This window comes from Biomphalaria glabrata, chromosome 12 (genome assembly GCF_947242115.1).
Source record: "Biomphalaria glabrata chromosome 12, xgBioGlab47.1, whole genome shotgun sequence".
In the NCBI taxonomy this organism is placed as follows: domain Eukaryota; kingdom Metazoa; phylum Mollusca; class Gastropoda; family Planorbidae; genus Biomphalaria; species Biomphalaria glabrata.
In genome coordinates this window covers 21,850,210-21,876,384 of record NC_074722.1, presented here as the reverse complement: position 1 = coordinate 21,876,384, position 26,175 = coordinate 21,850,210, and the positions used below count along the sequence as shown (strand labels likewise).

Here is a 26,175-nt window from a genome sequence, read left to right as displayed (position 1 = left end):
GTGGTAAGACTGCACTATAAACAGCGATGTTCTTGCGAATGCCGGTATTAACTTCTTATAGTCTGACAGCCACGCTGGGCAGGGCATTTATCTCGTATGGAGGACGAAAGTATATCAAGACAATCGTTTTTTAGTAAACTGAAAGGTGGTCGGCGTAACAGACATGCCCGTGGAAACGCATCTTTAGAATACTACGCAATGTTTTTAAGTCTCTAAGGAAAAAATGCGCCATTTCATTTTCATAATTATAAAAAATATTCCCAAAAATGATGCTCGGTCACCTGAAACTACATATAACATCAGAATTAATTACTGAAAAATAAATATAAATAAAGAAAGATAATATTATCATCTTGCCATTGCTATTTTGTCGGCGCTATTTTGACCACGTTTTGACCGCGATATTTTGACAGAACTATTTTTCGGCGCTATTTTTTTTTTATTTTACTATTTAAAGTAATAACAATGGTGACTTGTGCACCAAAGATTTAATGATTTTATTTCTTTTTTAATGACTGCTTAACTTTCAAAATGAAGACATTTGTGTTGATGCTGATTGATTAGAGATAGGGTCCTTTTTTTTTATCTCCACAACCATCCTCTCGTTACTTAAGTTTTAAAAAAATATTTTAAATATAAATTAAAAAAACAAAGGGTGTTTGAAATGTACATAAAAAGCTTTATTAATTTATTTTTTTTGTGAAGTTTTTCACTTACATTTTAAATATTTTCATTATCAAGATTTTTTTTTTTCTTTTTACGATCAGACAAATGTTTGAAGTTTGAGATCTCATCTAAGTAAATAGTCCCGGTCACAATTTTCATGTAGTTTTGTTGGAGAGGGGGTGGACAAGATGTTGAGTTGGAGGATCATTGTCAGATTTAGACGCAAACATCCTTGTGTCACAGACACAGAACACGGGTTGGTGTTCAGAAATAGTCGCATTGAAACGTATGGAGAATTTTAGTTTAAAATGTCATTCTATTCTTATCATTGAAAATGTCATTCTATGTCAAGTTTCTACTTTTAATAGTAAAAAAAATCTGTTTGAATTCTTTGTGTTGACTATCTGGAAGTACTTAAAGGTGTAGTCAGAAGATATTAAAGCAGTGCCCATTGAAAGAAAATCAAACAGAATTTACACCAGCAATCCATTCCGGATACGAAATCAAACCAATTATATGTACACCTTGCTACTCTATCCTCGTCCCCAGGCAAATAAGTAACTCACACACACACACACCTTCACGCTGAAAAGATCACACGACAAAGGAACACGTCTCGCGGCTAGTCCGACATGACTTCTAGTTTATTCACTACATGCTAAAAGAAACAGTTTCTCACATACACAGAAATAAGAGTTCGTGAAAAAGTGGGGAACAACTAGTTTCTTAGGTATTAGAAATGGGTTGGACGAGAGGGTCAAAGTTAGAGAATGCGACTTGTGAGGTTTGAACAGTGTGTTCTTGAAGAGAGGGTCTAACAGACAGAGTTAATATAAACTTCGTAGAAATATTTGTATATAAGTGTTTTCTTTTATACAAGCCAATAAAATTTCAAAGAATTTTTTATTGATTTTTTTAAAGATAAGAATGCGTATAGTATGTGTATAAGTCGAATAAAAGAACATTGACGAGCTGTGTTGTGCACAATACAAGTGGAGTGCATACTTTATAAGACGAAGCTTCTTGCCCAAAGGAAAAGGATTCTTCATTGAGGCCCTAAACAAAACCATCAATTAGATGATTATTCAATAATCAGTTAGGCCAAACAATTAGTTCATTGAACACATATGAATAGTAACAATGTATAATAATAATAATCATCATCATCATCATCAAACTCCATTAGAGTGAGGGCTTGAGAGGCTCAAATCCTCTCTTGCAAAAGCCCTGGACAGAAACCCTGCTGTCTTGCGTAGTGCATGAATGTCGCCATACAGGTCGAGAATTTTGGGTTTCCCAGACCTGTCGAGACGGAGATCAGCAAGTCTGGGGCAGTCAAATAGAATATGAGGCACGGTTTCCTCTTCTTCCCCGCAGCGAGGGCACCGTGAATCGAAATTTGGCCATAGCCGCGAGAAATATGAGCCAACAGGACAGTGGCCTGTCCTGCACTGTGCTATAATAAATAATAATAATAACAACATTTATATACTTTCGTACCCTGTTTCATAATATGGTCAGTCGGCCAAAACTATATAATAATATCTCTTTAGACATGACCACTTCTCTTCTTTTTTGATGGATGGAAATTGTACATAATCTCTAATAGTCATCCTGAAAATATTGAAACCGGCTTTTTTACCTGCCTTAGTGGACCACTTTGGGGGCCGATTCTGAAAAACTGTCTTGTAACTTTGTTGTTGTTTTTAAATCCATAGCCGGACTGCCCCGCCCCCCCCCCCAATTATTAGTATCTTATTGATCTAGTTTACTTTTGAGATTGAAATTTTATTATGTAGCATTCAATCTCTGAATTAAAAAAGGGAGCAAACCCGGTACAGGTTGTACATTGAAAAGGCCTGAAATAGATACGGTGTTAAATAAAGAGGGCGGTACATTTTCTTCGACCAATTAGTTGTTGAACATTTGTATATGAAAGCGATAGGTTCCCTTAGCAACACTGCGTTACTCCTCGTAGAGGAAGACACTTGAACGTGTATACAAGTCACACAAATGAACAATGCTGTTTGGCTAACGTTTTCGAAGCAACCAGTGAGAGCTGAATAATTCCAAATCTTAACTAATGAACCAATATTCCAGTGTTTTCACTAATTAATAAACATTTGAAAGAGTGTTATACTATAGTTTGTATACTGCAAGCTGTTTATTTACACTTTTCTGTACACTACACTATATTATGTTTATGCATTTAGTATTTTTACTTTTCTTTCAGCTCCAAATGGACTTGTATCATGCTCTATAAATATAACTTATAAGTTCCATGTACAAAAGGTTCACTTTACACATGACAGGAACTGTAATGCTTAATATCATTTTATATCTAGGAGCTTGTAATAGTTCTAAGTGCGTCAAATGAGGACCAATCCTACTGTCAAGAGGACCCCAATCGAACGCATCTTTCAGGAATGTTCAAGATTGTTTCAACAATTGCTCCTGATCACCTGAGTACACAAGACGCTCACGAAGTAGTACTGACGTGTGTTAACACAGGTACTTCGGCTTGACGTCTCATTGTGTGTGTGTGTGTGTGTGTGTATTTATAATTGTAATTGCTGTACTGAACCAGCGGTGTAACACCTTGATAGAATTAAATGATGGCTATCTCAGATACATTGTACAGTTATGCTTGTATCCCACCGCCCCTTTCTTATTACTTAAATTAGTCTGAATCAGTCGAAGTAAAGTTTGACAGAAACATACATGTATTGACTAATGGCTAAAGAATTCTCTACTTGTGCCTACAGAATACAAATATTGAGCAGCTTATTGTCAAAAAACAAATCCAATTTCACCATTAATTTCCTAGTGGTTGACAAAAGATGCATTGACAACTTTTGGACTTATAAAGGTGTACTTTTTACATCCTTTGAAGAAGTTACAGTTTCTTTCATTAATTTATTCACAGATTATATATTTTTTATACGGAAACAACATACCTCCTTTACTTTTTTTTTATTTTCAATAAACGGGCCACATTTTAACTGTCTCTCTGACACACGTTTTAGCCCATGAAATAGTGTATCTGTTACAATGAAATTTAACGTTCCTCTCTCTTTCTTTCACTCTCTCGGAATCCCCATTTTTGTTTTGTTTTTTTAATCATTAAAATTTCTCCATCATAGACTTTGATTAGATGTGAAAAGATCCCAATTTATAACGGCACCCCATCATACACACGGTCCATGAATTCTAGTATCACTTTTACTTATCCACTCAACCCCCCTCTCTCCGCTCTACCACCTACAAAAAAAAAAGGTAGTCCAAGGTAAAATCTCTGACTTTTCTTCGGCTTCTCAATATTTAATATACCCTATGTTGCTTTTCAGCCTCAACCCCAATGACACACACAAATACCCGCTTTCACAATTTTCGGCCTTTTTTATCACAAAAACAACCATTTACCCTCCGATTGATAGACCCTTCACAACAGATTTTTCAGCTTTTAAAACTATCTATAGCATTTATGGCTAGTTTAATCACCAAAAAAATCTCTTTTTAATGCTATAAGAATAGTCTTTTTTTTTTATTTAGACCATATTGAAAAGGAAGAGGAAAAGGAAGTACACTATAAAATAAGTAGACTTAAGGAAACAGAAAGAAAATGCTTTCAAAATACGTAATTTGTGTGTAATTTCTTGTTTACAATACCTCTATTGAAGTCAGAATTTCAATGACGGTGGGTGGAACCTGGACGCTGATCTCAAAAACGGCTCCAACGATTGTCTTTAAATTTAACAGTTTATGTATATCGAAAACCCTAGTTTGACATTTGTCATTTTTCATGTAAAAAATTAAATAAATTTAAATGTGTCTAGAGAACTAGAACTAGGTCCAGATCCAACATCGATTTTGAAAGGATTATGAACTTCTTGAAAGGACAAGGACTATCGCTTTTGGGAATTTCCAAATGTAAGGCATTATTGGTTCAAGAGTTTCATACATTCATGCATGGGCGTAGCCGGGTGGGGGTTCAACCCCCCCCCCCCAAATGAAATCCCCATTCCGCAGGAAGGGGTCTGAGTTTAGTGACTGATTTTGCTTTGATTTTGTTTATTTTAGATGATATTTTAATACTAAAACATCACTTGCTCCAGCGCAGCCAAGGGGGATTTGAGTTTAAAACCCCTATAATGGGGTTTTGCAATTAAATCCCCCTCTTCTATAAAACAAAACAAACAAAAATGCAAACCACAATCCCCAAATTCCAAGAGCATAGCTAAGGAAGGTTATGATTTTAAAACCCCCTCCGAAATTAACGATAAAACCCCCTCTTCAATATATGACTATCCATTCATCAGTCACCAAATTCTTTGAGCGTAGCCAAGAGGGGCTTGTGTTTAAAAACCCCCTCCAGCGGGGTTTGCAGCTAAAAACCACCTCTTCAATATAAAAAAAAAGCAAATTACACACTCAAAATTCTATGTGCGTAGCTATAGGGACTTTTGAGTTTAAACCCCATTTCAGTGGGGTTTGAAGCCAAAAAAAACCTCTTCAATATAAAAAAGCAAGTTACTCAAAATTCTATGAGCGCAACCAAAAGGGTTTTGAGTTTAAAACCCCCTTCAGCGGGGTTTCAAGCCAAAAAATACATCTTGAATATTAAAAAAAAGGAAATTGCACGCACAAAATGCTTGAGTTTAACCCCAACCCCTTCAGCGGGGTTTGATGCTAAATATACCTCTTCAATTAAAAAAAAACAAATTACACACTAAAAATTCTACGGACTTAGCCAAGCCAATGTGGGTTTTGAGTTTAAACCCCCTCCTCCTGAGGGCTTTTTTTTAAAGTTGTAATTGTACATGGCAATTAGAATAGAAAGTCTCTGAAGTCCCCTCAACAGTGTAGAAAAACCACAGATCCACGTCATGTTGTTTTACATTGCATCTTTTGCGTAAAACTATTGGGCTATTATTGACTTGGAAGAAAGTTTGTGCAGTGTATCTTCTAAACTGGTTACGTTCAAAATTCAATATTGCAATTAGTATATTCGTTATGGCTTTAGTACAAAGCACCAAGTTATACAAAATCTCTACGTTATAGGGTAAACGTGCAACTTGTAACAAAGTAAAATAGTCCACCGTGATGGTCGGACTTTTCGTTCAAGAATTCTTAGTTGCTTTCTATAAAGTACCCATATCTCAGATCCACAAAGAGGCGTTGAGAGAACCACTGTTTGGTAGATACTGATTGTTGTAGGCAGGCGGAGCTATTTATTTCGCCATACTCTCGCGTGGAGGCGTCCAAAAGCACGACTAACCCTGATCACATATCAACCTCCCTTTAAAGCAATGCGTCATTTGATATTATGGTTCCCAGATATGTGAAGTTGTCTACCACGTTAAGGGATGCCTATTCGCGTTGATCTTTGGGGCTGAGTAGATTTTATTGGGTGACTTCTGGAAAATAACTTCCGTTTTACAGAGGCGGCAGCGTAATGAGAATTCGTTGACCGCGAGCTGGATATCATTAGGGCCGGCCTTAGGCCACTGCAACCTACGCGACCGCAGTGGACCCCAAACTTTCATAAGTTCCGCGCTTATTCTAGGTGTAGAATCTTAAATTAAACCATAGTAACTTATAACAAATTGCAAAATATACTAACAGTCTGGCAATCTCCTGAAAGTATTGAAATCTCATGATACATTACTCTACACCACAACAAGCTCAGTCTCTGCCTCAGCCCTTAACGCTATCAACCAACTACCCACAATGAATGAACTAGACAAAGTACCCACCCTAGTAGAACTCAACAAAGCCATAGACAGCCTGGCTTCCGGCAAAGCGCCTGAATGTGACAGAAGCGACTGCAACAACTATAGGGGAATCTCTCTCCTAAGCATTGTAGGCAAAGTCTTTGCTCGGGTGATACTTCCCAGGCTACAAAAACTTGCTGATCGAGTCAATCCAAAATCACAGTGCGGCTTTCGCTCAGGGAAATCCATAATTATCATGGTTTTCTCCATCCGTCAACTTCAGGAAAAGTGCAGAGAGCAAAGAATGCCTTTGTACATCGCATTCATCGACCTGACAAAGGCCTTTGATCTAGTCAGCAGAGAAGGTCTCTTTAAAATCGTACAGTTAATAGGCTGTCCCCCAAGCTGCTAAATATTATTGTCTCTTTCCATCAAAATATGATGGGTACAGTACAGTTCAACGGTGCCTGCTCCGAAAGATTCAGTATAAACAGCGGAGTCAAACAAGGATGTGGTCTGGCCCCAACCCTCCTCTTTTCAATGCTAATCCATCACGCGTTTGACAAATCCACCGAAGGCATATATCTTCATTCAAGATTCGATGGCAAACTTCTAAATATTGCTAGACTGAGGGACAAAACTAAAACCAGAACCACCCTCATAAGAGATATGCTCTTCACGGATGACGCAGCAGTAGTGGCACACTCACAAGAGGAACTTCAGTCACTAATGTCCTGCTTTTCTAAGGCTTGCAAAGAGTATGGCCTAACCATTATCACAAAGAAAACTAATGTTATGGGACCACCTGCTACAGCACCACCATCCATCCTCATTAATGATAACAAGCTTGATATCGTAAATGAATTCTGCTACCTTGGATTTACTATCCAAGGTGACCTGTCACTAGAAGAGGTGATCAAAAAAACTCATAGGGAAGGCATCAACCTTAGCTAGACTCCGACCAAGAGTTTTGGAAAACCAGAAGCTCACCACATCAACCAAAATGGAGGTCTACAATGCATGCGTTCTTAGCACGCTACTGTACTGCAGTAAGTCGTGGACAACCTACACAAAGAAAGAGCGGAAACTAAACTCATTCCACTAGCGCTGCCTTCGAAGGATCTTAAGAATAACATGGAAAGAAGGAGTATGTAATACTGAGTTCCTCGCGAAAACTGGCCTTCCCAGCATCTTTACGTTCCTCATGCAACGCTGCCTGCGCTGGCTCGGACATGTTCGATGGGTGGAGGACAATCGCATCCCGAAAATTATTCTGTACGGGCAACTTGCGTCTGTTACGTTGATGTGATAAAAAGGGATTTTAAATCAGTAAACATTGATTCTGACCATTGGGAAGACATAGCCTTAGAGTGCACTAGTTGGAGAGAGACGGTGACCTAGAAAGCTACAGACAGTGAGAATACATGGGCCTCGATTCTTGAAGAAAAGCGTGCCAAACGGAAAATGACCAGCTCCTAAACCACCAAAGCGAAAGCCACCTTGACATGCAATATATGTGGCCGGGAGTATCTCTTCAAAATAGGGCTCCACAGCCATATGAAAAAGTGTTCGAGATGAACCACAGTCATTTCACGACTGCAGGAGGCCAATGAATGCAAACAACAGTCACCTGTAGGTTTTGATATAAGCGTAGCCCAAGGTATGGTGGGGGAGGGACTTGTTCAAAAAACTCCAGATAGCTTTAAAATTAAAATCCTCCTACAGAGAGTTTTGAGGTTTTAAAACCCATCTTCAATATTAAACTATAGCAATTAACTACAATCACCAAATTATATGAGCGTGGCCGAGGGGGGGGGGTAGTTTTAAAACCCCTTCCAGATGGCTTTAAATTAAACTTCCCCCTCCAACAAATGGTTTTGACGTTACAAATCCCCTTTTCGATCAAATAAAAACTAAAGCGAATCTCTTGTTACCAATTACTACCAGTTGTTGGCTCTATTAATCAAGTGCAGTGAATAGCAAATTTTGTTTTTGACCTACAATTTTTTAATAGAAGGGTAGCAGGATAATGAAATGTTTTTTTTTTTTTTTGTTTTAAATACCGGAAATAATGTTTGGTACAAAAAAACGAATGAAGGGTCGGAATGTAATAAAGATTAATTACGTATGCGCACTCGGAGTTTATCCAACAGCACAAACTCTATTTGTAATCTTATTTGTTTTGTTTTTATTTTACGTTGTATAACGGAGGTGTTTACTTTTTAAAAAATGCTTTTTGTTTATTAATGTATTTCTTGTTTAGGGTTAGGGTTAGGGTTATACTCGAATTAAGTATTATTTATTTGCCTAGTTAATCTTATATCTGGGAAGCAGAACATATGTTTCATACAAATTGAGAAATCTACTCACAAAAGTAGTCATGCTAGATTTTTTTTTATATTTTGGGTGTGGGATGGGGTGGAGAATAATACAAATACTCCTTCTTCCCTAGTGCTATTAGAGCGTGGAATGGGTTGCCTGAGCAAGCAAGGATAACCAATGACTTGGTAGAAGTAGGACGTAATCATCTTCTTTTTTGAAGTAACGTCTGTATTATATAAGATAAAGTAAGATTATCGTCCAGATCTTCCCCGATTCCACCGGTACAATTAGCCAATTTATTATAGGGCTGGTAGACTGAAATAACTGCTGCATGCAAATTTAAATAGTTCAGTTTATATATAATGAATTACTTTTTATGAAATGAATATTTTTTAATAACACCAGCGGCTCAAACATTTACAAATACAAAAATAGCTAGTAAGGGGAAAGAACTAATAAGTTACTGTACTTTATTACTTTCTTTTGAATTACCTACCTTTGATTTTATGTAAGTAAATGCTAATATTAACAATATCGAGTGAACCAATGGTCTGTGAAGCAATTGTCAATGAGCCATTTGTCGTGTGAACCATTATTCGGTTGAACCATTGGTCGGGTAAAGAGTTTTCGGGTGAAACAGTTATCGTGTACGAATAGAACCAAACTAACGACCATAGTCTATTTGATAATGTTAAATGTTATTGTTTAATTGATCTACAGGGTTGGGGATGTCAACTAAACCAGAGTTTGAAGGTTTTACTGCTGAAACAAAACAAATTATGAGTAAATATGACATTTAATATATTATACCAGCATTAAGGTTCAAAGTTATTGGCGGAAAAGGGTGTAGAAAATATGGCGAAGCAGAGATAGTTCCAAAGGAGGATTCAAACCCCGGACCTCCGAATCGGCGAGTTTTTTATGTGATTCTTTTTTTTTCTTATTCTACTGACCACAATACATTATGCATATAAACATTTTATTAAAAAACTGTCACCCGAACACCCAGCTCCTTACTCTACTCCCCCGCCCCCTCTCTTCGTTATTTAGGTCTACACTCACGTTTGACCATCGCGCAGTTACACTAGAGCATAACTTCAAAGGTGAGCTCATTCACCTTCCTATATTGGACATGCTTTGAAGAGATTATTTAATCCTCGTACGTATATAAGCAACAGTCCAGTGTCATAGATTTCCCCTGAAAGAAATATTCTTAAGTTCCACTTTCATAAAAAAAAATCTTTCTTCTTGAGTAACTTGACCGTTAAGATTGATTTGACATATTGTCTAACATCGATACTCAGAAGTTCAGAATATTAAGCTTGACTGGGCCGGTGAGGTCTAAAGAGGTTACCACCGTGTCGTGACTTTGGAACATAAGAATAAACTGAAGATACGTGAAGGCCGATTTGAATTTCTTTCTGTATTAAGACTAAAGAGCTGCAGTCAAACAAAAACACATAGAGGGTTGAATTAGGTACAGAAAGGGATGCCAATGGTCATGGCGAAGAAGTAGATCTAGTAACGTCCAGTGACAAGCGATGCCGGCAAAACGGACAGTGTCCACGTTATTTTGCCTTCTAATATATATTTTATCTTTGTCACCGAGCAATGGGCGCAGCGAAAAGGGGGGGGGGTGTTCAAATCCACACCACCGAAATAAATTCCCCTCCCCCGAAAGGGGTAGGTAATTTTGTGACTTTTTTTGCGTTAATTTAGTTTATTTTTGGTGACATTTTAATGTTAAACCATCACTTGCCATAGCGGAGCCATGAAGGGTTAAAAATTTCTACCAGTCGCTGGGCTCCATTAATAAAATATATTGAGTAGCAGATTTAGTTTTTGAACAAAAGAATGAATGAAGGGCGTAATGTAATAAACATTAATTACGAAAACACACACACACACATATATATTTATATATATAAATCCTGGCTACCCCATGCACCAAGATATTCAATTTTTTCCCTAATTGGCCATGATTGTTAAAATCCTGCAAGCTACATCATGGTAGTTATAGTGCGACAATGGCATTGGGTGGCGACGAGTCTCATGTACGATTGGAAAAAAAAAAAACCAAAAAAAAAAAACCAGTAAGAATACACAATAGCAAATTAATTTCAGATAATAAATAAATTCAATATCAAACTTAAAACATATGGACCGTCTAGATTTACAATTACAAGTATTCCTTCTGAAACATTCTCGATAACCGTAAATGTCTAATTTGATTAAATTATTATTTCCACTGAATTATTTATAGCTAGTGTCGCTACTTAATTTGAAGATAACATTGACACGTTTTATTACGTGACAGTAAGAATTCTATCGCTAAAAGTAACCCTGCTTAAATAAGTGGAACTCTTCTATTCGCCCAAACTGTTTCCGCTCAATGTTGATGGGTAACCCGTTGACCTATAAATTAATTATACGCATAACTTTGGCCGGTCTTGTTCAAATTTATCAGGAGGTCAATTTTGAGTGCCCGAATATCAAGGCTCTCGATCATCTCTTGTAGACCCTATATATTTACAAAGCTTATATCAATTCATTCTGTCTGTTTGTCTGGTAAAATGCCTGTACACGTTATTTCTCCGACACTCTATCTCGGATCAAGCTGAAATTGTGCAAAATTATTACTTTTTACCTGACAACACATGCTACGCCACTGGGAAGTAGATTATCTTCAACTCTGTAGGAACTTCCGAAACATGTAGAACTTTATAAAACAGTTTGCAATTATCTACCTTTAAAAAAAAAAAAAGCCCGGATACTGTATAGTGTAGCAAAGTTTCTGTGGGTCCGGGTTCATGAATATGACACAGTGAGCCCCAATCCCGTATTTTGTAATAGAAACCAAACTAAGTCATTCTGCATTTATCAACACATTTACAATTTAGCATTCTTCCTAAAGGGCCTACAAGTAGCCATCTGTGTGATTACACTCGATTGAGTAGGCTAATGACTTCTACTACGCAATGCGCGATCTGCTTGAATAGGTCCACTTTGGAAATCATTGACTAAGAAGGCCAAGACCAAGAGCTATTTGAGTTTGAAATTAGAACATAGTTTGACGTGGCAACGAGCTATTGGTCCAACTCAACTGCCCACAGGTTGCGACGTCGAAGATCAGTGTCAGGCCATTTATAACGATTGGTCTCGATTCAAGGCGATGAGTTAAAATGAATGAGATGAAGACTGAACTGAAAACTTAGCGTTGTAGAGCGGCAGTTTCGAAATATAGGATATTGAGAGACCTGAAAAGAAATAGATGAAAAATATGAAGGTAATAACCATGACTCTTAATAAGACTACTTCATCCGATGAAGATGTTGTGAGTAGGTGTGGTTGTCATAGTATCACAGACATCCCGAAAGTTGACTTTTGTAGCGGTGATATTTATGAGACGAACTCTGTTACTAGTTGTGTCGGCAAGGAAAAGGAACACGATGAGCATTTCAAACAAAGATCTTGACTTTTAAAAGAGTTGTGTAGGCAATAAAAATAATGCACATCAAGAAAACTAATGGCCGTAATATAGCAAGAACAATGTTCAACTTTCACAACAAACAAAAAAAAGTATTTATGAACATCAACTTTGATAATAACATCAAATTGACACCAACATCAACTTTACTTTCATCGTTTATAAAGCTAAAAAAAAAAAAAAAAAAAAAGTAAAATAATTTTTTTTTTCAAAACACAAAGCTTAACATATATTAATGTGTATCAACAGGTTCGGTCTTACAGATTGCTGGGCCCAATGCAAAATAGATTGCGCAGATTCTGGGTTGTGATAAGGATAATAGGGGAAAAAATAAGATTTTGTAATATAAAAAAAAAAATTCGTCTTTGCATTTTATTCATACTTTACTAAGTACAAAATAAATGTCAAATTAACTTTACGAGCCATCGAACAAAAAAGCAGATAAACATGTAACTATTAGATTTACTATTGACTAGCAAAATATCGCTTGTCTTTTTTAAGAGGTCGAGATAGATTTAGATCTATGTTTGTATGCCAGGGATTTTATAAAAGTAAATAAGTATTTAAACTTCTTATTTTGGTTAAAATTCGCCTTATTATTATATTTTTATTAAATGAAAGCTGACAATGCCTTTTTTTTTAATCACGAGTAGATTTGGCGTTGACCATTTTTAATGACACCCTGAAATGTCTATTTTTAAGGAGACTAGCATCAGTTTTCAGAAGATTTTAATAATTTCAGGAGATATTCATGACTTTTTAGTAGATAATATTTTAGAATTTCAGGAACCCTTTAATAATAAGCGAAAATGGTTTAATTTAATAATTTACACGCAGAATTCGCGCGGGGCCTATGAAAGTGCGGGGCTCACTTCGTCCGCATAGGTTGCAGTGGCCTAAGATCGGCCCTGAACACAGGAATCAAATTAAAAAAAAAAAAAAAGAAAGGAATTAGTTAATTAACTATTAGTAATTAACTATTTTGATTGGCGTATCTAACAAGGGAAAGAAATTGTACTTGACTGATGTGGTGGTATAAGCTGAATTAGCCCCGTTAAAGGTCGACACTTTAAAGTGTGTATTTAAGAATAGATAACTATAAACCCTTCTATTGACATAAACATTTCTCTAGCACAATGTTAGAGTGTTGGCTTGTGCAAGTTTAAGCACCAAAATCAGGTCGTTCCCGTTTTTTTTTTTTAAATCTATATTTATAATTCTCTTCGTCGCTCAAGAGTTTGGACGAGAAGAAAAAGTAAAGGAAAGATCACTCTCTTATTTCTGCGGATAGTCACCCCACGAAAAAACAAGAGGGGGGGGGGAGAACAAGTATTCACCGGTCACTACGGATGGCTGCCAGGTCGTGCGGTTTGCGCGCTGGACTGTCGTTTGGATTTATCAAACCCTGCCCGCTCTCATTCCCCTTCGTCCTTCAACTTCAACAAACAAACATTTTACAAACACTAAATAGCAGCGCCGGACTCAACCAAGTCTATTTTACAGGCGAAGGAAACCAACTATATATCCCCTCGGCAAAAGAAAATCAATAAGACCATAGACAATAAAACTGGGAGTATCCAAAACATTCTATTGTCTGTATTTAGTTGTACAAGATCAGATTAAACGGGCAAGCAGGATATTAACTATGTTATTACTCTATAATGTACAGTATTTATCTGAGAACCAAAGAAGAGTTAGCCATTTTTGGTCACCTAAGTGCTGTTGAACCAGTTGTCGGTGACCCATTTGTCAGTGAACCATTTGATTGGAACAAATTGTTTTTCAACCAGTAGGCTAAATAGGGAACCATTGTCGTGGATCCATTGATAACATTTTTTGTTCAGTAATGGTTACATCTTATAAAGTTTGTTTTTATTTTGTACATCAAAGAAAATAAATTGTTAGATGTTCATTTATAGGCCTACTATCATTTTGTAGGCGACATTTGTATTCTGTTGCTTCTAATTGGATAATACATCCCACCAGAACGTCACAAAGCCATCAACACAAAGATCTTCGAGCTTTTTTCAGCAGCAATCAATAATATGTGTCATTCGCATCAAGCTTTTTTTTTTGTGTGTCTTCTTTGTTGAACAGATCGGAACTGTGTCTAGGGAGAGGGAGCTTCACGGAAAGAGAGCGTTAGAGAGAGAGAGAGAGAGCATTCTAATTAAGTAAACAGGTCAGGGAAGTATATTAAGTATTAATGTAAGCCTATAAATGAAATTTTATATTTTTAATATTTAAAAAAAATTGTTTTCTAATAAGATATTTTGAAAGACCTTAAAAGTCTATCCCTAACAGTCTGGCTAATAATTAGAATAGTCGTGTAGACAAACAAAAGTAGAAGCCTATTTGCCACTATCATCCAAAGTGTATACACGCTACAGCTGATTCGGAGTTAAAATAGGTCAATCCAAATCCTTTCCAAAACAAAGAGTACCACGTGCTATGTGTTTATGTTGCTTCGCGACCCAATGGGAGATAAGTCACGTGACATGTCGTCAGCCTACTTCCGTCTGAGCCTGTAAAAAGGTAAACAGACACAGTGAAAACGAGATAGACAAACGTCTTTGTGTTAGAATATGTGCACAGATCGAGATTCAAAAGTGGTTTCTTGTAGGCCTACCAACTTATTGTATTGCATAGATCTATGCTAATCTAGATCTACTTTATCCTCAGTGAGTATATATAGGCTATAACTAATTAGATCAAGATCTAATTAAGTAATTTTGTCAATTTAAGACATTTAACTTCAATATAATGAATATTAATATATAATTAATACTATATATTATATAGATTATATATCTATAATAATAAGTCAAATAATAATAAGTGTTTACGTTTATGATTATCATTTGATTATGTGACTTCGACTTCACTTACTCAAGTTACTGTGAATAACTTATTATTTATATCTAGATCTAGTCTTTCAAATTTCAAGTCTTTGTTGTATTTTACTATACTTATACTTAAAACTTAAGTTAATACCAGACTAGAGTACTTAGTTAGACTTAGTTACTTGTAAGAATCTAGATCTAGAATCTATAATCTATATAATCTAGATCTTCTATACTTCTATATTAATAAAAATCTATGTAACTATAACTATTGTAACTCTTACTCTAGATCAGTAAATACTCTGAAAGACACAAAGATAAAGGCACATTAATGCTAGGACAAATTTGTACAAATACTCCTTCTTCCCTAGTGCTATTAGAGCATGGAATGGGTTGCCTGAGCTAGCCAGGAAAACCAGTGACTTGGCAGAATTTAAGTCATTGGTTAATATGCATGACGCGTAGGACGTAATCATCTTCTTTTTTGAAGTAACGTCTGTATTATATAAGATAAGATAAATTTAGGAAAAAAAACTAGATTGATCTAGATTTCTAGAGTAATACTAGTTAATTTACTATATCTAGAATAAAAGATCTATACTATATATAGTATATACTATATAGATCTAAATTATTCTAAATTCTAATCTAGATCTAGTTCTCAAAATATGAATTTTAATTTTTATGATGATACTAATTTATTGATAGATGATAATATGACAATATGTATATGTGTATCTAGAATAGTCTAGGTCTAGATCCATGGGCATAGCGCAAAAGGGGTGGGGGCATTAATAAAGTTCATTGAATGGCAGATTTGACCTGCAATGTTTTAAAACAAGAGTAGCAGGATATTGTCTTAGATGAAGGAACCCTAACCTGAACTTCTGGCCAGAATTGCACAGTCCAAACCAGCACTTGCAAAACTTAAAACAATCTAGAAAGACAAAGGCATAGCCCTCGATGCTAAAATCAGACTGATGCACATTCTTATATGCTTGTGAATCTTGGAAGCTGGCTGAGATCTTGAAGATCCTAGGCATTACATTAAAAATGAAGAGAAGAAAATGAAGAATTAGAAACAGGATTAAAACAGCAATAAGACCCCATGATGACCTGCTAACTACTGTTAAAAAGCAAAGTATCACAAAGTTCTCAGGGCTCTTGAAGACCTTCCTTCAAGGAACAGTACCAGGAAAAGCGATGGGAAGAAAACATAAAAGGATGGACAGGCCTGTCATTGAAAGAAATTCTATCCAAGGCAAAAGACAGAGGAATGGAGAAAGACTGTCAACGGATATTGTGTGTTGGCCCAAGGGTTCAACAGACTAAGGGATAGGTGAAGGTGAAACAGGATATTGCACAATAGACACCTCAGAATATGCAATTTTTGTTGAAATAAAGGAAATTTTGCTTGCCTCATAGACTCCCAAGATGGTTAGGGTTGAGTGTCTACTTTTGTTTCATTAACTCATTTACACACACATATATATTTGTGTGTGTGCAAAGGAAAAACATTTAGATACAATTGTTTAATTTTTCGACCTGTTTTTGGTATTATAGAAGAGATCTCAGGATATTCTAGGTATACATACTATTCAGAAGTAAACATAAAATAGAAAGTGTGTGTGGATGGGGGTACCTAATTTAGCATTTCTGTACAACTGCTCCTCCCCATCCAGCCATGAAGAAAGAATATGGGGAGAGTAACACAGTTGGATCCAGTAGGATGGTTGTTTGACACTATTTGTGCAGTCCAAGTTTTAACAAGATCCACTCACAAAAAATCTGAACAAAACATTGATTCTAAATATTGTACAGTCATTTTGTTGACTTAACTTCTGCTGATCGAAACAGGCTCGGCTACACGATGTCTTGATTAATACAAAAATACTCTTAGGGTGATCAAGCCAAATATAGATAAACTACATGTTTCTTATTTGCCTTTACACTTCAGTATCAACCTGTGCCTCCCTTTATTTGACATAATTTTACTTGTGCTTTTTTTTTTATTAGGGTAGATAGTGTGCTGTAGACACCAGGAGTATGCTTACAGCACTAGTTGTCAAATGGGAATACCAATACTTTCTGCATTTAAAGGAGTGTTACCATTAAAAGTTTAATATCTCTATGACTCTCTTATTGCCCCCTCCCTCTCTAAACAAAACTAAAAATAGAATGACAATATCCTTTCCCTTTGCAACTTCTTTTGTGACTAAAGAGGCCAATCCTTGATACACAGCTGCGGTCACAGGTTGGACATCTTTAATCACCAGGTGCCATTTTTTTTCACCCTTCTTTCTAGTACTATTGTGTATAGCATCTGCAATCTGGAAAGCTTCCTTTATGTTTGCTCTCCATGTGGATCTATCCAGTGCCACTTTTACTCAGCTGTTAGTTTCTATTTTGAAGAGCTGTTTAATATTTATTTATTTATAAAGTTTTGTGAAAATATGAATAAATTTATAAATATAAAAAAAAAATATTTTAAAGTATGATCATGATATTGTTCCTCCAGCTAGAGCAGTTGGTTTGTCCACAGTTGGTCATCTATCATTTTTCTTATAGTAGTAACATGGATAATTAGTTTAAGATTCCCCTTTTATGTGTTTTAAAAGTGTTATATCCATTAGTTTTTATTTTTAATTTCTATAAATTAATATTAAAATACTTGTTTTATAAGCATTAATTTATGGTATATAAAAATGACACATATTTTCTATTAATTCAATACGAAGTATATAATTCTGTAATAACAAACATTAAAGTTTAATTGAAGCTTTTTTCGTACTCCAAAAAGGTGAAAGTATTAATTCCATTTAAATGTGGAAAAATAAATAATTCTGGAGTCAAAGAGTTAAGTAATATAAAAATGAAACTGTACAATATTTTACATTTTGGTAAATTAATAATACTTAAATTTAAAAAAAATTGAAATAGTTAACTTATTCCTTAAATGTTGGTCTCATTTCTTTTTAAGCAAAGACAATCACACACACCCTTTCTCAAAAGAGCAAGAAGTTGGCACATATTCATGGATTAATAAAACAATTTGTGAAAATAACAACAGATAAGAAATTTAGAATTCATTTCTAACTTGATTTAGAAGAAGAAGTGAACTTTGGGTTTCCACCCAATAACAAAAGCAAACAATTTAATGATAACATAGATTTTCATCAGGACATATATAAAATCTGCAAATTATGGCTGGCTGGCTGGTTGTGTAATATGCGCTCTGGGCTGTTTTCCCAATCATCCTGAGTTTGAACCCTGACTACTTCCATACCCCATCGTCCTGTAGACTAGGACGTTATCAGGGCCGGTCTTAGGCCACTGCAACCTATGCGGGCGCAGTGGCCCCTGCACTTTCATAGGCCCAGCGAGAAATCTAGGTGTAAATTATTTAATTAAACCATTTTAAACAATATTATTAAAGTGTTCCTGGAATTCTCCTGAAATTGCAAAGTATACAAAAAAGTCATGCAAATGTCCTGAAAACTCATGCAAATCTCCTTAAAAAAAAAATTATCATTTTGGGGTGTCATTCAATTTGGAAAACGCCAATCCTACTCGCGCTGAAAAAAAAAAACGGCAATGTCAGCTTTAATTTAATAAAATTGTAATAATAGCCCTAATTTTAACCAAAACAAGAAGTTCAAATACTTAATTTACTTTAATAGTCACTGGCTAGTTGATAGTAAATCTAAAAAGCAGATCTGTATGTTTATTGGCTTTTTGTTGGAAAACTACTATCTACTGTAGATAGCTTGTAAAGATAATTTGACAGTAATTTTGTACTTAGTAAAGTATGAATAAAATGCAAAAGACAAGTTTATTTTCTAATACGAAAACTTAATTTTCACTTATTATCCTTATCCCTACCCAGACCTGGCCCGGTGCAATCCATTTCGCATAGGGCAAGCAAATGTAGGACAGGCCCTGGATGCAATAATCTTCAATTCTGAAGGAGCATTGGAAACATGTCAAACAAAACAAATATGTTGTGTGTTTGCAAAGTTAAAAATAAGATTTTATTTTATTTTTTTTTTTTTTTTAATAATTATAATAATAAGGCTTGTCTTTGAGCCTGAAATGAGGAAGGCATTATTTCCTGAGGCTATGTGGTCCGAGCTGTGACCTACATATTTTGCCATATCCATTTAGAAAATACAGATTTACAATTTTTAAAATAATCTTTTAAATACATTTGATATTGATCCAGATCTACTGGAAGTATAAAGTTTATGATTACCAGACACCTTCATCCCTCAGAGGAGTACAAAATATAACAAAAGAGATGACAAACTAAACTGAAAAATCTTCCTTGCATTTTTATTCCAAGGAACCTTTTAGTCCATCAAAGGTCATCAAAAGTAATCTTTTGTCTTTATCTAGCCACCTTTTTTTTTTCTGCTATGCTGTCAACTTTTTTTTCTGCTGTCAACTTTTCTTTGTTGCTGTGCTGTCAACTTTTTTTTTGTTGCTGTGCTGTCAACTTTTCTTTGTTGCTGTGCTGTCAACTTTTTTTTTGTTGCTGTGCTGTCAACTTTTTTTTTTTGTTGCTGTGCTGTCAACTTTTTTTTGTTGTCTGTGCTGTCAACTTTTTTTTTGCTGCTGTGCTGTCAACTTTTCTTTGTTGCTGTGCTTTTTTTTTTGTTGTCTGTGCTGTCAACTTTTTTGTTGTTGTCTGTGCTGTCAACTTTTCTTTGTTGCTGTGCTGTCAACTTTTTTTTTGTTGCTGTGCTGTCAACTTTTTTTTTGTTGCTGTGCTGTCAACTTTTTTTTTGTTGCTGTGCTGTCAACTTTTCTTTGTTGCTGTGCTTTTTTTTTTGCTGTCTGTGCTGTCAACTTTTTTTTTGCTGCTGTGCTAAAAAAATTAGAGATTTTTTTTTTATCAGCTGTTCCCCACTTCCATGCAGATATAAAGATATTTCTGAGTATTAGTTCAACCAAAGAGTACTTCTCCAACTAGTTACAAATGTTCTTCATTCGTCTGTATTGTTGAAACCCTTTTTTTTTTTGATGAGTGAAATTGCACTTTCAGCTTTATCATTAGGCCAAGGAAGGAAAAAAAAACAACTAGATTTTGTGGAGCTCAAAGAAACATCTCTTTCTGTTCAATAACTTTGATTTGTCAGTAAAAGCTAACATTTTTTTTCTTTGCTTGACTGAGTTGTTATGTTGTAAATGGAACAAAGATGTGGGATTTATTAGAAATATAACGTTGAGTAAACAAAAGAGACATCAAGGATTGCTTGGTAATATAAGGAAGTAGGAATGAGAAATGAGGGATTGCTTAGTAATATGACATACAGTTTGTAAACAAATGGGGGAAGTCTGACATTTTAACAATTTAGGCCCATGCCTATCGAGGACATGATCCTAAATTAGAAGTCCTCCTGTTGCCGGACGTCTGGAAACCTTAATATAGTTTAGAATTCGCTTCTGCATGCCATTGTACTGCAAGACTTGTCTTCCCTTGACAGTATGACAGTGTATTTTGCTTTCCTTTTCTGCGAGGTCTCTTCCTGGCTTCGCTATTGATTTTTCTCTACCATTAGTTTCAGTTGGAGCCTATTACCTCACTTCCGTTCAACTGTAGGCCTGCTCAATTAACCTGATTTATCACTAGTATTAAGAGCTTGAATTTTTCCAGTAATATTATTTTTTTCCACGTAAAGCTATGCCTTATTATATGTCTATATAGCTTTCAAGGTTATTAAAGATATATAGAATTATTTTGAATTTTATTAAAAAAAATTTTGGTAAAAAGGTCGAGATGTTTGTTTTACTGTTTGTTACAGGTTTATTTCTCCCGATGATACAAATAACGTATTGCTTAATTAATTTCTTAATTTTTGCTAAATTGTATTTTTTCTACAATTTCTACGAATTCTGAGATTATCAATATGCTGAATAATATGAATATGTTATCGATTGTTTCAACATTGCATATTTGATGTACACGATTCCTGACAATAATAGAAATACTGGTGCTGTTGTTTTCTTTTATTACTTTAAACGAATATTTTTAGGTGGAAATATTTCACATTTGTATTAAATATGGTAACGAACAAAGCTTGACCTAGTTAGTTGAATGCTAGCGAGCACATAAACAGTTACGTCATGTCTATTTGTGGAACGCGCGCAGTGCTGGACTGTGGCAATAAGGCGCTGTGTGTTGTGGTCAAACGTTAATGAAAGTCACAGAAACAGATGCACTTCAAAAGGTCGTCTATATCTTGGTTGTCCTTGACATCCAATACAATGATTCTCGTAGCCATGAGGGAACATTGCTCTATTATGTATATGCTTATTATTATGATTGTTTTACAAATTTTAAATAAGCTCTTGGTTCAGCTGTTCTGCTATTGGTTATGTAATTTTAATCACAGCCTTTAATTAATATTGCGATTGTGACCTGCTTATAAGCTCCATTTATACACATCTACTTTTGGCCGGCAAGAAATCTAGATGAAATCTGGCCCAGGGTAGCGTCTTATTTACTGTCCTTGACCATGACAATTGCGACAGATTCATGCCATTATCGGTGTTCGAGATTTGATGATTGCCGGTTTACGACCTGACACCAGAAGATAAACAGGTTTGACCTTAAGTCTGTAAACTTTAACAATGAGACCGTCTAGTTACGACTGTACCAAGACAGTGTAGGCTACTCAATTATAAGTATTCATTATTAAAGTAACTTTTAAGTAGTAAGTAAAATTGTTCTTTATAAAAAAAAAATTTAGGACAAAATAACGTAACCCCCCACCCTCCATACACTCACTGCATGAGATCTATGGGCCCTTGTTTATGTGGAACATGTTTTTTTTTTTAAAGAAGTCATTCGCCATCTTGTGTTCATTGTTTGGACTGTTCTAATCTATTGAACTGCTCAATGTTTGTTTCATTGTTTGAACTAAGTTCTAATCTATTGAACTGCTCAATGTTTGTTTCATTGTTTGAACTAAGTTCTAATCTATTGAACTGCTCAATATTTGTTTCATTGTTTGGACAAAGTTCTAATCTATTGAACTGCTCAATATTTGTTTCATTGTTTGAACTAAGTTCTAATCTATTGAACTGCTCAATGTTTGTTTCATTGTTTGAACTAAGTTCTAATCTATTGAACTGCTCAATGTTTGTTTCATTGTTTGAACTAAGTTCTAATCTATTGAACTGCTCAATGTTTGTTTCATTGTTTGAACTGCTCAATGTTTGTTTCATTGTTTGGACAAAGTTCTAATCTATTGAACTGCTCAATGTTTGTTTCATTGTGTGAACTAAGTTCTAATCTATTGAACTGCTCAATGTTTGTTTCATTGTGTGAACTAAGTTCTAATCTATTGAACTGCTCAATGTTTGTTTCATTCTTTGAACTAAGTTCTAATCTATTGAACTGCTCAATGTTTGTTTCATTGTGTGAACTAAGTTCTAATCTATTGAACTGCTCAATGTTTGTTTCATTGTTTGGACTAAGTTCTAATCTATTGAACTGCTCAATGTTTGTTTCATTGTTTGGACTAAGTTCTAATCTATTGAACTGATCAATGTTTGTTTCATTGTTTGGACTAAGTTCTAATCTATTGAACTGCTCAATGTTTGTTTCATTGTTTGGACTAAGTTTTTAATCTATTGAACTGCTCAATGTTTGTTTCATTGTTTGGACTAAGTTCTAATCTATTGAACTGCTCAATGTTTGTTTCATTGTTTGGACTAAGTTCTAATCTATTGAACTGCTCAATGTTTGTTTCATTGTTTGGACTGTTCTAATCTATTGAACTGCTCAATGTTTGTTTCATTGTTTGGACTAAGTTCTAGTCTATTGAACTGCTCAATGTTTGTTTCATTGTTTGGACTAAGTTCTAATCTATTGAACGGCTCAATGTTTGTTTCATTGTTTGGACTAAGTTCTAATCTATTGAACTGCTCAATGTTTGTTTCATTGTTTGAACTGCTCAATGTTTGTTTCATTGTTTGAACTAAGTTCTAATTTATTGAACTGCTCAATGTTTGTTTCATTGTTTGAACTGCTCAATGTTTGTTTCATTGTTTGAACTGCTCAATATTTGTTTCATTGTTTGAACTAAGTTCTAATCTATTGAACTGCTCAATGTTTGTTTCATTGTTTGGACTAAGTTCTAATCTATTGAACTGCTCAATGTTTGTTTCATTGTTTGGACTAAGTTCTAATCTATTGAACTGCTCAATATTTGTTTCATTGTTTGGACTAAGTTCTAATCTATTGAACTGCTCAATGTTTGTTTCATTGTTTGAACTGCTCAATGTTTGTTTCATTGTTTGAATTAAGTTATAATCTATTGAACTGCTCAATATTTTATTGTTTGGACTGTTCTAATCTATTGAACTGCTCAATGTTTGTTTTGGCTCGTGTACATTTTATTCCTTTAGCACAAAGCAGTGGCGGATCCATGGAGTGTTGGGGGGGCGGACGAATTTTAGTAAAGAAATCACACACTTTGTATACGAATTTATTAGTTATGTTAATAATATATACTAATTATTTAAATTTCAACCTATTTTTTAGATTATTTCGCCCCTCTCCTCTAGTATGTTGGCCGATTTGGTAGGATGGGGAGGTGGCAATAACATCAATCCCGCCCCCGCCCCACCATAAACTTTCGAGGGGGCGGTGGAAATTATATGTAGAAGTTATAGCTTGTTAACAGTATCTATTAAATAGCTATATAATTAAATATAATTAAAACTTGTTATTGGTGTTTTAACCGATCTTAATATTATGTCGTTCCCGTGTTAGCCCATGGGGGGGGGGGGAATACATCTACTGCCCTTCCCACCTAAACCCTTTGTGTGTGTGGGTGGGGCGGTCCTACTTTTATTTAGAAATCATTGTTTATGAACAAAATTAGTTGAATTAATATATAATTTTTATATTATATCGCTACACTTCTGGTGTCTTAGCCGATTCGGTGAAGTGGGGGGGGGGCGATTGCTTCTACTGTCCTCCCCACTCTAGCCCTCTGAATTGGGTGGGGCGGTACTATTTTTATGGAGAAATAATAATTTGTTGAATATTTATATAATATAAGGTACATATTGATGTTTTTCAATTTTTCGAAGTTTTTTTTTTTCGGCAGCGGCGGCGATCCTCAAAGCCTTAATCTAAATATGTGGTGTTGTATTTGCAATGTAGAAAGGTAAAACATTATTCAAAAGGTCCTTTTTGAATAGGAAGATTAATGAGCTGTTTATGTCAGGAGAATGCGTTTTTGCAGTGAAGAATGCAAGAAAACGCTGTTGGCGTTGGGGCTTCGCCCCGCACACCATTGATGGAGCTTCCGGCGCTCACCCAGGCCCCATAGCGCTCAAGACAAAGGCCTCAATATGGCTTTTTAAAATTATTTTTCGAATTTTTTTTTGAGGGGGCGATCCTCAAAGCCTCAATCTAAATATGTGGGGTATCTTATCTTTTCAATGAATAAATTGGTTACATTCATATTAGACTATTTTTCCAGAAAAACATTTTTAAAAGTCCTTTTTGAATAGGATGAATAATGAGTTGTAGATGTAGCAGGAGAATGCGTTTCTGTATATATTTGTTGTACGCGCGTTTAGGGTTAGGGTTTACTAGACGTTAAGGTTAGGGTTTGGAAAAAAAAATCCTCCCCCCCCCCCCAAATTTCTGGATCCGCTAGTGAGCACAGTCTATTTGTTTTAATCAAGTTTGACATTTGACTACAAATATTGTTAAACTATTGTAAAGTAGGCCCAGCATTCTTGCTTAATTTTCTGCTGCCGTTGTATTTCCTTAAGTTAAATTGTGTCCAAGATCAATTGTGGGGGATAAATACACGTTTATTGCAACCACCCAAGTTTGTTTTTTTTAATGATGGGTTGCGGGGTTAGAAATAGCGTGGGAGGGGTTAAGTACATCGCGATTGTTAAGCGCAAGACTTGTTTGGGTCTAAGAGTATTCCAGTGAGACGTGTTGTGGTGTTTGTCTATGCAATCTTGCATTGTGTATAAAGAATAGACCTTCACCCAAGCGAGCTCTCCTTTGTTTATTAGCGTGTCAGATGCTGTAATCTTTTTAATATAGTCACCTTTGTTAGAAGTATCTACTTTCTTCAATTCACTTATGTGACTCTAATAAAATTATCAATAACAATAGACCTACTTTCTTCAATTCACTTGTGTTTCTCTAATCATTGAATGATAATAGACTTCATTTCGTCAGTTTACTTATACTGATGTGTTTCTATTAATGATAGAATGATCGTTGCTTCAGATCACATATGGTGATGGGCCTCTTATCAATTTGAAACTTAAAAGCCAGATCTATTTATCATTGTATACTTTGCACGCTAATTTAGCAAATATGATTATTGGCTTTTCCCTGCCGCTTGTTTAAAAAAAATAATTTGAAAATGAAAACAAACAAGTAACAAGTGAGAGCGACTACTTTAATAACTAATAGATGATAGAAAAAAAAAGAGGAAACATTTTTAACCAGGCCCTATTCCCCCCCCCCCCCCCCCCAAAAAAAAAAAATTGTGGTTATGCCCATGTATAAATCTAGAAGGAAAACATCTCGTTTTGTGATATAAATCCAGATATGGAAACATTAAAAGACAGTACAGTAGTGTTGAAAAGAATACTGGATCTAGTTAGTAGAGATATGATATAGAATATAGAAGGTTTTAGCTTGGGTTATCCAGACTTATAGACATAAAAAGACAATATTGTAGACTTTTCTAAATTAGCTGGTATTTCCTTTTCCCAAAGATATGCATAAACTGTCAAATTACTAGGAAAATCTTTTAACCATAGGCCACAGAAACAGATGACCTTTACATCATCTGCCTTGCAAGGTCTGAAACTACCCCCCCCCCCAATCCTTTTAACCCATGAAGAGTTTGCAAGCTAATAAGAGAAATTGTAAAATGCAAAGAATTCAATGGAAGAAGGGATGTCCAAACATTGAATCTTCATACTGAATAAGTGGCATACGTTTGTACAATATAATAGGAACACATCTTTACCTACCAACGTTTATAATGCGTATTTGTATGATACTAATTGTGTATGTAATAGAGGAAACACTCTGGAACGCCGAGCTATAGAAATGGAAAAAACAAAGTTACATTGCTTTGGATAC

General features: G+C 35.3%; 1 protein-coding gene across 2 annotated transcripts in view; it reads left to right on the top strand.

Annotated features, from left to right (window-relative positions):
- The first annotated feature begins 14,353 nt into the window (after positions 1 to 14,353).
- The window catches only part of LOC106071808 (protein yippee-like 1), a 65,222-nt gene continuing 53,400 nt past the window's right edge, over positions 14,354 to 26,175 (top strand). The window contains exon 1 of one of the 2 annotated variants that reach the window (XM_056005183.1): positions 14,354 to 14,371. The gene's annotated coding sequence lies outside the window, so the exon portion shown is untranslated. Of the gene's footprint in view, positions 14,372 to 14,687; positions 14,871 to 26,175 lie in introns of those variants that run through there. The other variant, XM_056005182.1, reaches the window with a different exon arrangement.